This window comes from Podarcis tiliguerta, assembly GCF_965153285.1.
Source record: "Podarcis tiliguerta genome assembly, chromosome: 17".
Classification (NCBI taxonomy): domain Eukaryota; kingdom Metazoa; phylum Chordata; class Lepidosauria; order Squamata; family Lacertidae; genus Podarcis; species Podarcis tiliguerta.
Genome location: NC_139550.1, coordinates 26,901,921 through 26,915,375, shown reverse-complemented (window position 1 = coordinate 26,915,375; position 13,455 = coordinate 26,901,921). Strand labels below are relative to the sequence as shown.

General features: G+C 44.5%; 1 long non-coding RNA gene across 1 annotated transcript in view; it reads right to left on the bottom strand.

Moving 5' to 3' along the window:
* Positions 1 to 13,083, bottom strand: part of LOC310668070 — a 160,562-nt gene extending 147,479 nt beyond the window's left edge. Inside the window, exon 1 of the long non-coding RNA XR_014506600.1 lies at positions 12,982 to 13,083. This is a non-coding gene — a long non-coding RNA (uncharacterized lncRNA). The remainder of the gene's footprint in view (positions 1 to 12,981) is intronic.
* Positions 13,084 to 13,455: the final 372 nt, after the last annotated feature.

The following is a 13,455-nucleotide window of genomic DNA, read 5'->3' as shown; positions in this document are numbered from 1 at the left end:
CATTTCATGAGGGAAAGTAGCAAAATTGTGGGCAGGGAGGAGAAACTGGCAAGGAGAAGGGGGATATAAAGTTTTTTTGAATCACAGAATCCAAAAATTAGTTCAGCAATTAGCAACTAATTGGCAATTAGTTCCCAATCAGGCAGGTGCACCCTATGTATTACTATGTAATACTATGTAATATTATAGACAACTATCTAACTTTTAGATGACATCTGAAGGCATCCCTGTTCAGAGAAGCTTTTAATGGTTGATGCCTTGCTGTGTTTTAATTTGATGAAAGCCACCCAGAGTTGCTAGGGCAAATAGGTCAGATGGGTGCCATAGAAATAAAGGTTAAAAAAAAGGTAAAGGGTCCCTGGGCAGTTAAGTCCAGTCAAAGGTCACTATGGGGTTGCGGTGCTCATCTCACTTTCAGGCCAAGGGAAAGTGTTTGTCCACAGACACCTTTCCGGGTCATGTGGCCAGCATGACTAAGCAGCTTCTTGTGCAACAGAACACCGTGACAGAAACCAGAGTGCATGGAAATGCCATTTACCTTCCCGCTGCAGCGATACCTGTTTATCTGCTTGCACTGGCATGCTTTTGAACTGCTAGGTTGGCAGGAGCTGGGACAGAGCAACGGGAGCTCACCCCATTGCGGGGATTCGAACCGCCGACCTCCTGATCAGCAAGCCCAAGAGGCTCAGTGCTTTAGACCACAGTGCCACCCGCCTCGTAGCCATGGAAATATAATCATTGTCATCGTCATCATCATCATCATCCCTATGCAGCTGCACATATTCAAGCCCCCTTTAACTCTAATACCAAATGAATGAATATAGTGAGTGGGTGGGCACACCCCGCCCCCGTGTTCAATGAATGCATGGGAGAGAACAGCAAGATGTGAAGCCCCTTGATGTAATATAGAGAAGGTGTTTCAGTTAATAAAACTTCTGACTTTGCCAGTGTTTTTTCCCCAAAAAAATTTATTTTGTTTTTTTTTGTGTTTTTTTTAAATGTATTTATTAAAAGTTTGATAGTTACAAAAGAGAAAAAAGAAAAAGAAAGAAAAAAGAACAATAAAAAAATTAACAAACAATACATCAAAAATCAGAAGAAAAACAAAAAAAACATTACATCTAAACAACAAGAAAAACAAAAACATTTAAAAACACATCCAATATTTCCATATCTTTATCATTCATTTACTTGTTTCATCAACCTCCTCACACCTCCCTTTTTTGTATTCTAGTTCAATTAGCTATTTCAGCAAATCCTTTCCATCTTTCTCAATTTTTGTTCTATACTTTATCTTAACACAATCTAACTTTATATTTTCCACTTTGGCCCATTAACAATCAGTTTTTGCTTAATTCTTTATAACATTGCGGCTAAAACCATATAACTTCATTCCAGCATTCTACTAACATTCATTAATTTTGCAGTATTTCTGTAAATATACTTTAAATTTTTTCCAATCTTCTTCCATCGACTCTTCTCCCTGGTCTCGGATTCTGCCAATCATTTCCGCCAATTCCATGTAGTCCATCAGCTTCATCTGCCATTCTTCCCGGGTGGGTAGATCTTGTGTCTTCCAATACTTTGCGATAAGTATTCTTGCTGCTGTTGTGGCATACAAAATTTATTTTGGTTTTCACAACATTATAAACAAACACATAAGACAAACAAACATAAATCACAGCTTTATTTACTCTTATTAACATTGTTAAGTGACTTCCTCTCTTCGCCTTGGTTGACTTTCATTGCATATCCTTTAAACGGTTTTCCAGATCACAGTTCTTATAAAGTTTAACTTAAACATTAACATCCTTAGATCTTCACATTATGAAATTAAACATATTAATTCATCACTTAACATAAATAAAATCCGAAGCCAATTAAGTATCTGCAAGCTGTTTTCAGTTAATTTAACTTAACATATTTAACTATATAATCATTGAATTTAATCCACTCTTCCTGAGACTTTGCCAGTGTTTTCTGCACCCAGAAAAGCATGACAGTTTTCTGTCTGCATCGTGAAGAGAAGATTCGGGTTTAGAAAATAAACTTTGCACCATCAGCACACAATAAAGGCTTCAATTAATTCAGCGATTACCCACTGGTTGCCTTATAGTGCAAACAAGCGAATCTAGTGCTACATCAAAAAGGGAAATCTCACCTGGCACCTTGAGCTGAATGAATGCTACCTGAAGAGATGCCAGCAACTGCAACCCTAGAGCAGCAGTGGGAGCGCTCTAGTCCGCAGGTCTAAATAGATCCCCAATTGTCCCACAGGCCTGCTTTTCCCAAACCACACTCATCTGCCACACTGCAAGTGTTCAGTTCAGACCTCTGGCCTTTATTTAACAGGATTTAGATAGCACTTAGGGGCGCAGGTGGCGCTGTGGGTTAAACCACAGAGCCTAGGACTTGCTGATCAGAAGGTCGGCGGTTCGCATCCCCATGACGGGGTGAGCTCCTGTTGCTCGGTCCCTGCTCCTGCCAACCTAGCAGTTCGAAAGCACGTCAGAGTGCAAGTAGATAAATAGGTACCGCTCTGGCGGGAAGGTAAACGGCGTTTCCGTGCACTGCTCTGGTTCACCAGAAGCGGCTTAGTCATGCTGGCCACATGACTTGGAAGCTGTAAGCCGGCTCCCTCAGCCAGTAAAGTGAGATGAGCGCCACAATTCCAGAGTCATCCACAACTGGACGTAACAGTCAGGGGTCCCTTTACCTTACCTAGATAGCACTTAATCGTGTAAGTAGTTTACACAAAATAAAAACAAACAAGACAGATGCAGACAAAAGCAGGTTAAAACACAAGTTGATCTAATTTTTTTTCAGAAATATAAAAGCAGCAGCTTAAAAAATCACACATTACAATATATAATTACATGTCAAAATACATGGAGGGTGTGCATGTCTAGGTACGCTTGCCTAATGAAAATGTTTTAGCAGATGCAAAAAATAATAATACAGTGGTACCTCGGGTTACATACGCTTCAAGTTACATATGCTTCAGGTTACACACTCCAGTAACCCAGAAATAGTGCTTCAGATTAAGAACTTTGCTTTAGGATAAGAACAGAAATCGGGCTCCGGCGGCATAGCAGCAGCAGGAGGCTCCATTAGCTAAAGTGGTGCTTCAGGTTAAGAACAGTTTCAGGTTAAGAACGGACCTCCAGAATGAATTAAGTACTTAACCCAAGGTACCACTGTACAAGAATTGGGTGGTCTGTCCTGTTTCAGCAGCCCTTCTGATCAAGGAGCAGAGAAAGCAAAATATAAAGGGTGTCAGGTTAGGGACGCGGGTGGCACTGTGGGTAAAAGCCTCAGTGCCTAGGGCTTGCTGATTGAAAGGTCGGCGGTTCGAATCCCCGCGGCGGGGTGTGCTCCCGTTGTTCGGTCCCAGCACCTGCCTACCTAGCAGTTCAAAAGCACTCCTGGGTGCAAGTAGATAAATAGGGACCGCTTACTAGCGGGAAGGTAAACGGCGTTTCCGTGTGCGGCTCTGGCTCTCCAGAGCAGCAATGTCACGCTGGCCACGTGACCCGGAAGTGTCTTCGGACAGCGCTGGCCCCCGGCCTCTTTGAGTGAGATGGGCGCACAACCCTAGAGTCTGTCAAGACTGGCCCGTACGGGCAGGGGTACCTTTACCTTTACTAAAGGGTGTCAGAACCAGGACCAACCCAAGGCATTTTGCTGAAGTGAAGGACAATAAGGGCTGCGTCACTCCCCCATGCCAGGCTCAAGAACTCACTGGATACTGAGCCTTTCTTAAACATGAGGGAATTCATCATACTCTTTTAAAGCACAGCTCAGCTCAGAGAGCTACAATTCCCAGCACCCTTAATAATCTAGAGTTCCCAGGATTGTGTGTGTGTGTGTGTGTGTGTGTGCTTTAAACGTGTGTACCTTTCGCTGTCTCCGTAGGGAAGAGGAAAGCTCTGCCCAGGAATTATAAAGGGATCTGGACGCTGCGGTCCTCTTTTAAGAAACCCTTGGTGCGCGGGATGTCTGCTCCACCCAAGGACTAACGCGCAATAAGTCGAGGAGTTTGGGAGAAATGGGTGCACGGCTATCTAAGTTAACATGGTTAAGAGAATTAAAAGGGAAGGGGAAAATATGGAAAAATAAAATGCAGAGTATTACCTGCACCAGAACAGTCTACCCGGAAGGGTCCCTTCAGCAGCCAGCATCCATGTAGCAGAATCATCCACGGAGCCTCAGCAACCCGGAGATGCGCCTGGGGCGCACGACCTCTCGCCCCAGCGATGTTGAGCCGACGCTGCTGCATCTGGTGGAATTTGGATGGAAGTAAGTCCCCTAGCAACAGGCCGGGATAACTGGGAAACCTTTTTTTTTTTAATGACTCTCTTTCCTTGCCACGCCCCCTTCGCTTTAAGTCCTCTCCCCTCCCGCTTTTTTAAATGTGCGCGTTACATGGGTAGCCGTGTTGGTCTGCCGTAGTCAAAACAAAATACGGTAAAATAATTCCTTCCAGTAGCACCTTAGAGACCAACTAAGTTTGTTCTGGGTATAAGCTTTCGTGTGCATGGGATCTGAAGAAGCGTGTGTGCACACGAACGCTCACACCAATAACAACCTTAGTTGGTCTCGAAGGTGCTACTGGGAGGATTTTTTAAATTTTAAATGTGCGCGATACTATTGCAGCCTCCTGATTTTTGTCCAGTCCTCCTGGGTTTGGGTTCTTTCTTCTTCTTCTTCTTCTTTTGGAGGCGTTCAGACGAGCTCCTGCCGCATCCGGGATCACCTGGGCTGAAGGCTGGCTCGCTTCCCATCTCTCACACCTGGTCGTCTGAAGACGGGGCCAGAAACCCCGGGCTTAGAAAGGGGCGCGAGGTTTCTGCGCCAGGATCCGGGAGGACTCTATGAAGCAAGCGGAGCCCTGCTTTATCCCTCCAGCCTATAAAACTTTAAGCATAACTTTTGGGGTAGGTGGGGATGTAGGGGTGCAGCCATCTGGTGGCGGAAACAGGCACTGCGTCATTTATTGCGGAAAAAACCTCATGGTGTGGCATTGCTGTCAAAGAGGGATGAGGAACTTTTTCCTGTTGTGGAGGTCATATTCCTCTGTTTTAAAGGCACAGTCTATATTTTAAGGGCTGTCTGCTTTAAAGGTCAAAAGCTCTTAAGAGCAGGGGCTGATGGATTTTCCCTTCAAGCACACGGACCACCTGGTCAACGTTTCCCCCCTACTAAATTTGCATTATAAATGAAATCATCACATACAATTTTAATGGAAGTTTATGTCCTCTCCACGTAGGTCTCCTCCTCTCTCTCTCTGACACCTCATACATATAAAGTCCCAAACTACTGCTTCAAAATGTCATGATTTCCCCTCCAAATAATTCTGGGAGCTGTAGTTTGTCAGAGGTGCTAAGAGTTGTTAGGAGACACCCCCTCCCAATTCCCTTCACAGAACTGCAATTCCCAGAGATCTCTGTGAAGAGGGATGGATTGGTCAATTCTGTAGTTCTCTGAGAGAAACAGGGGTTCCGTAATGTCAGGGAACTGCCATCGGAGCTGGAGGCGGAGGGGAGGCTCCAGAAGGATGGCGGAGAGGGTCCCAGTAGGGAGAGAGGTAGCCCATCCGCTGGAGAAGGAAATCAGCGTAACACCAGTGGAGAAGGGGGGGGGGGAATCGGAGAGGTGGCTCCAGGACTCCTCACCGGAGACCAGCGGAGAGGGCACGAGTACTCCACTGCCCACACCGACTGTGCGCAGAAGACTTCCGTGCAGGCAAAGTAGTAGAAGACTGGGCGTCAAACAGCTTCTATGCTGGAAGAGGTTCAAGAAATGCCCACTGACGGATTCTGCCAGCGACTGAGGCAGCCACGGAACTTGGGGCTGTCCAGACAGAAAGGGTTCAACCAGGCAACCTAGCCAGGAGTAACGGCAACTTACGCACCAGCAACCCCTAGAACCATTACACGTAGCAACCCTCAGCACCCCAGCCTTGGCTGTTTAAAATAGTGTTTTGTCTCTGTTTCTCTTCTTCTCCATTTTATTTCATGTTTCTTACTGGATTGTTATTTTAACTTATGATAAAATCTTGAAAATTAAAGAAAATGACACATTCATCCTGTTTTACCCCCCCCCCCAATTTATCTGTAGTAAAAGGTAAAGGTGAAGGGACCCCTGACCATTAGGTCCAGTCGTGACCGACTCTGGAGTTGTGGCACTCATCTCGTTTTATTGGCCAAGGGAGCTGGCGTACAGCTTCCGGGTCATGTGGCCAGCATGACTAAGCTGCTTCTGGTGAACCAGAGCAGTGCACGGAAACGCCGTTTACCTTCCCGCCAGAGCGGTACCTATTTATCTACTAGCACTTTGATGTGCTTTCGAACTGCTAGGTGGGCAGGAGCAGGGACCGAGCAACGGGAGCTCACCCCATCGTGGGGATTTGAACCGCAGACCTTCTGATCGGCAAGTCCTAGTTTAACCCACAGTGCCACCCACGTCCCATGTTTCTTACTGGATTGTTATTTTAACTTCAAGATAAAATCTTGAAAATTAAAGGAAATGACACATTCATCCTGTTTTACCCCCCCCCCCCCATTTATCTGTAGTAGTTTTTAAAATAATATCAATCTGTTTTAAAAGATATTTTAAAAGACTGCAGCAGGAATCCTAACCATGTCCACTTACAAATAAGTCTTAATGAATTCTATTGGGCTTACTCCTGGGTATATGGGACCCTTTGCAGCCTTATCCATTTTAAGTGTACAGTGGTACCTCGGGTTAAGTACTTAATTTGTTCCGGAGGTCCGTTCTTAACCTGAAACTGTTCTTAACCTGAAACTGTTCTTAACCTGAAGCACCACTTTACCTAATGGGGCTTCCTGCTGCCGCCGTGCTGCCGGAGCCCGATTTCTGTTCTTATCCTGAAGCAAAGTTCTTAACCTGAAGCACTATTTCTGGGTTAGTGGAGTGTGTATCCTGAAGCTTATGTAACCTGAAGCGTATGTAACCCGAGGTACCACTGTACTGTGAATGGCTACAAACATGGGGAAAGGGAGACAAAGAACAAGGGTATTGTCTTGCCTCTGTAATGCTTAAAACAGGAATCTGAAAGGAATTTGTGCAAGGTGCACATTGTGCAAGGATGACATTACCAGGTCATCCACCTCACTGTTGAGGGAGGCACAGAGTTTTCTCCTTAGACCTTACACAATGGAAGCACCAAGCCTCACCTACAGATCAGCCATGCTTCCTCTGCCCATCTTCTGTGCAACGTGACATATGAGGTCCCCATCATGTGCAGCCAAACTCTCGTGGCTCCCGCACGTCATGCCCTCCAAACACGCAAAATCATTCCATTGACCCATGTTGCAGCTTTTAATAGGAAGAACATTTGATATTTCCAGTCAGTGAAGAAAAGATACAATAAAAGACGTGACGTAGCCAGATGAATAATAAATAAATATAAAAGTAGCGCACGCGTAATATAAATACAATAAATATTTTTTTAAATAACAGAAATCATGTACGACTATAGTGCATTTCATTTGGCACACTTCTTAGAAGAGGAATTGGCCCGCTTAAGATGCTTGCATCTCTGACTGCTTGACCTGCATGAATCACAGTGTTCCTTTAGCAAATAAATTATTACTACAAATTTTGTCCTAGGTTTGGAAAATCTGTGCTTGTATGTAGCCTTTCCAACCTAATCATGAACTTATTGCTTTTGTAGAATGCGTTAAATTATGGGTACATTGGAGATTCCACGAGTGGTGTTGTTGCATGGAAACTCTCATTTAAGGAAGGGGTAAAATGTTATTACTCCCCAATTTCCCCCCATCACTGTGTAGTTTCCTGTGCTCCCCCCCCCCAATCTGTTTTGACCAGTTTCTGTGATTGGAGGCCACCACTGGTTCACTAGCCCTTCCAAACACAGATGTTTAAGAATAAGGATCAGTGATTTTTATAAAATTAATATTCTGTCAAGGAACACCTATACCTCTGCCTTAGAAGCTCATCATGTTTGTGAAGATTCTGGGGCAAATCTTTGGTCTTTTTGTAGCATTGGCCATGCCTGTCCTAGCACCCTGTGTGAACAGAGAATACCACCTAGAACACATTGCAAGGGAAAATCAATCTAATGAAATATAAAGTCTATCCCTCTGGCAGCACAAGAGAAGATTGCGGAGGGTGGAAAAACAGTACAGGATAATCTTCTTGTTGCACAAATTTTGAAGTCATTCTTTTCCCACTTTTGAACCTTTATCTTCCGCGTAAGGCTTCCCTGTAGCATTTTCACGTTTCAAAATCACACTTAAGAAAACAATGTAGCAGCAAATGAAACAGAAGAGGAAGCAGCTGTTTAGCTTTTGAGAAACACATTGCTGGAGGAACGGAGTGCTTTTTCTGCACGAAGCGAAACTCTCTTGATACCGAGGAAAACACAGACTTCCGTCCTAGAGACACCACTTTGCATCTGGCAAACAGTAGCAGGTGCAGAAGAACAGGAAGCAGCTGTTTTGCTTTCCAGGAATGCATTGCTGGAGGAATCTAATGAAAGCTGAGTAACTGGGATGCCCTCTTCAAGCCACAATTCCATTCTGCTGTTTCATCCCATTTTTTCCGTTGCAGCACCGACTGGAGGTTAAGCTGGAATGAAGAAGAGAATAGATTAATTATCCAGTTTGAAATGCTTTCCCAGTAGGAGACGTGGCCTTTCTTTTTAAGAGACACACCTCTCTTCTCTGGGTGTGGTTTCCTCCTCAGTTAACTGGGAACTAGTTGGAACCTTAGTCTTCTCTGTTTGCAGCAAGTAGTACCTGCTAAGCTGAGCGGCTGCCCTGGAATTTCTATTTCTTTAGTTCTAACTACAAACATTATTTTTAAAAGCATACAAGTACCTGCATTTCCCGTCCTTCTGAGGAGTTGGTCGATCAGCAGAAAACATTGCCGGACTTCCATCTGGACAATCTCCCAGGCACACAGGCTGTACCCGTCATCTTTCAGGTAGTCGTTGATTCTTCTGAAGTAGCTTTTGACCCGTTGTCGGATGCTGTTGCCCTTCTCTGCACCCAAGCACCGTCCCAGCTTCTCAATGTCCTGGTGCAGCCCAGCCTGGAAACCAGCTATGGAAGTCTCACCCCAGTCCATTTGGCTGTGGTTTTGCCTGAAGATGTGGAGGGTCTGCTGGAGGATTTCTTGTGTAGCTGCTTTGGCATCCTCCCCCTGGATTTCGTGGCTGTGGATTCCTTCGTTGTTGGAGAAATTGGCCACATGGCCGATGCATTGTAGGGGAATTGTGGATCCCATCTTGCTGTTGAGAAGCTTCAAGTTGTCTTTATTTAGCCAGCTGCGAAGTTGGCTGCAGTCCTGAGATGAGATTTCAGTGAAGCAGAGCATCATCACTAGGCCAAAGCAGAGAAGCCACCCCTTTGAGATCATGGTGGAGATGAAGGAACGTGGTCTTTGCTGGAGTGCTGAGGGATTTCGTTTTGAGGGAGATGCTCTGGAGTCTGTTCCATCTTTGAGCCATGTCCCTGTATTTAAATGCTCCGTGGCTGAAGTTTTCTTTTGTCCTTTTCAGTTTTGGTGGGGATGGACTTCCTCCTTTTGAAAATACTCTAGTTTCAGGGGTTTTCCTTCCCTTTGGATTTTTAAATCACACAGGACCAAAAGTGATGTTGAAGATTTGGAAAACAGGTGTTTCGTTGTTGAAAAGGAACTTCCATTAATGCAAAAATTAAGTTCAGCTTCAGCGCAGTGCATGATATGGGGGTGGGGGCAACTGCTGAACACCGTGTGAATTGCCCCATTGTGATATTCCTCAGGGTTCCATTTTGTATTCCCTGTTATTCACCTTATATTTGAACTGGTGGAGTGGGGTGTCAACAGTATGCACATGGCACTGAGCTCAATCTCCCCATTCCATCCAAATCAGGAGAGGATGTACAGGACTGGATAAGGGCAGACAAACTCAAGTTGAGTCCAGATTAGATGGAGACATTATGCATGCCAAGTAAGTGGTGAGGAGGTCTGTCAAGGACAGGGTTGCCCCCCACTCTAGAAATCAGGTCCAAAGTGTAAGGGTGTTCTCTGATACAGCATTGCTACTTGGGGCTCTAGTGATCTCACTGGCCAAGACACTGCCAGCCATAGCCCTTCAGGGAACAGGATGATCTATCTACATTCTGTGATCCAGTTGTGATTAAGGCTGTGGTACTGTCTGTGCTCTGGCAAACTCCAGATTGGATGGTTGTGCCTTGCCTCTTTGAAGAGGCGTCAGAAACTGTAGTTACTGCAAAATGAAGCAGCTGGACTATTGATCAGGGCAGCCAGGAGGTCAAATTTTACACCAGTTGTGTGAAAATTGCACTGGTTGCTTATTCCCACCTATGAAATGTATACAGTCTAACTGCTGACAGATTGTATGTGGGGTCCCATGTCAGGAGTTCAGCCTACACTCGAGTAGGACCCTGGCAGAGACACATGCCCAACTGGCATGTTCTCTCCCTCCTTGTCGATCGGGAGCTTCAAAAGCTTTGCTCAGCCTGAACATCACAGCGACTGATGCCAACCGACACCAGCATACTTAGGGATCTGCAGAGTTTGCACATTTCGCGTAACAGACCTCAGCAACTCAGCTTTTTGGCTAATCTACTTTATTTACATATAAACACACACGGAGCACTGCAACATGGCTCCCTCTCTCTCTAGCATCAGACAACAAAGAGGAAAAAGACCAAAGGACAATAGTCCCACTTCACAGAACACAAAAATCCTGTCTCTGTCACTTCCCACACTATGGAGTCAAAACATACACCGTCATGTGAAAGACAAAAGTCCCATGACTGCAATCATGGATCAGGAATTCTAACATCCCAAATACATGAAAGATCACTTTCTCCCTTACAGACTGGCCCAGGACTTAAGATTGGTAGTCAAAGCTGATTGTTCCACTATCCTCAGGTGTCAGGGTGGGACCATCAGCACATGAGGACCTTCTTGGCGGTGGCCCCCAAATTCTCTGTTTCTGGAGTACTCCTAGTCGCAACAGGTGTGTAATGCTTTATCTTTTTACCCACACTTCCAAATACCAGTTGCTGGAAACCACAGGAGGAGAGAGTTGCTCATGTTCTGCTCCCTGGTTTCCCACAGGCATCTGGTTGGCCACTGTGAGAACACGATGCTGGACTAGAGGGGCAATTGGCCTGATCCTGCAGGCTCTTCTTAACCTCCTATGAGTGTACCAAGATCTTAAAGGCACCACATTGGATACACCTGATGTGATGGTTGTTGGTCTCTGTATATGATTTTCTGGCTGATTGTGTTTTAACTGTGCAGTTGTGAACAAATTGCATTTTATTGTGTGGTGTGCTGTCCTGAGACATTTATGTGAATGGCAGCTAATAGCTAATAAACGCATACCATTAAATGCCTGCAAGGAGTTTCACAAACATCCCTCTTCATGATCTGTAAGCAGCTTAAATGTTTGTATATGAATGACTGCTACTGCTTAGTACACAGTTGCTGTAAGAATGAGGCATCTTAGATCAAAGACTGCAGACATGATGTTAAAATCGTTTCAATTAAAAAACAACAGGGCGGGTTCACACATTCAGCTGTTGCTCACCAAAGGAAGAGTAACCAAATGATGTCCATGCATGTGGGAACCAGCTCTAAACACTGCATCGCTGGGACCACTCCATACCTGTTAAAATTACTCCACATGGAGCAGCAATAGACTGATGTTGCTGGCCAGTCTATGTTACATCATGAGAAATTCCAGCAGTTTGACATTTAAACTGATAAAATGAATTTGAAAAAAAGTCAACATAACAATGGATTTTGGTTTTCACTATTAAAAAAAAACCATTTTCACATTAATTTAAGGGTGTTTTTGGTCAAAAATGAAACGTAAAAGTAAGTTTTCTAAATATGCATATCCCAAATGAAAATAGCATTTTTGGTCTTTTGTGATTTTACAAATCATACAAAGGGGAGAAAGTGAAAGAAGAGTATCTTCAGAAAGGGGAATCCCACATAAACAGAAAAAGAGAGAGGAAAACTTCTGCGACTACATGTTTAAATGCAAGGCCATGGTTCAAAGATGGAACAGACTTCAGAACACCTTCCTCAAGACACAGTCTTCCAGATTCAGCACTCTACCAAAGACCACATTCCTTCATCTCCACCATGATCACCAAGGGATGGTTGCTGCATGTAGGCCTAATGATGCTTTTTGTCTCCAGAATCTCATCTCTGGACTGTAACCAGTTCCACAGCTGGCTACATGAAGCCAACAAGGCCAACTTGGAGCTTCTGAAGAACAAAATGGGAACAACCTTTCCTATTCAATGCATAGCAGAGGAAATGGACCTCTCAACAAATCAGGAAATCTTCACGAACATCAATGAAGTCCAAGTGGAGAATGCCAAGGCAGCTATACAAGAGATCCTCCAACAGACTCTGCACGTCTTCAGACAAAACCACACTGAAATGGGTTGGGATGGCAATTCCACAACCGCTTTCCAGACCAAACTGGACCAGCAAATTCAGAAGCTGGAAACATGTTGGAGTGCAGAGCTGGAGCGTGGCCCCACATCTCCAAGAGGTCAGAAAACTCTGCTCACCAGACTGAGAGTGAAAAGATACTTCCAAATACTCCACGATCTCCTGAAAAATAAAGAGTACAGCCTGTGTGCTTGGTTGACTGTCCAGATCCAGATCAGGCAATCTTTTGTGCTGACAGATCAACTCATCAAAAGGATCTCTAATGAAGGTACTGTACACTTTTAAAAAAAATACATAGGACTTGATTAGAACTAGGTGAGAAAAACAGCTAGTTTCTCAGCAACCTTTTCAGTATGTCTAACCTGCACTCACTTGCCACTAAGAAATGTTCATAATTCTTCTTGAAGAACTTGTGGATTTCCTCAGAATTCTGATGATTTAGGCTTTCTTCCTTGCTGCTGCAAGAAATATACTGTATTTTTCGCTCTATAAGACGCACCAGACCACAAGACGCACCTAGTTTTTGGAGGAGGAAAACAAGAAAACAAATATTCTGAATCTCAGAAGCCAGTACAGCAAGAGGGATTGCTGCGCAGTGAAAGCAGCAATCCCTCTTGCTGTTCTGGCTTCTGTGATAGCTGCGCAGCCTGCATTCACTCCATAAGACGCACATTCATTTCCCCTTACTTTTTAGGAGGGAAAAAGTGAGCAAAAAATACGGTACTTAATCCGCAAGATGATGCTATGTGAATGGGAACACTCTGCATGAAAGACCAACGTGGATGGGACAGATTGTAGATGTTTCTTCCCATTGAGTTCCGGCTATGATAAATTGGATTGATCTCTGATGTGCATGCATGTGGTGTAGTTGGCTGTTTGTATCCACATTGGTGAAGCAGATTCTGGTGGTTTTCACATGCTACCAACAATACCCTGCTGGCAACATGGAGGGAACCAACGGGAATACTTGTAAGAGCT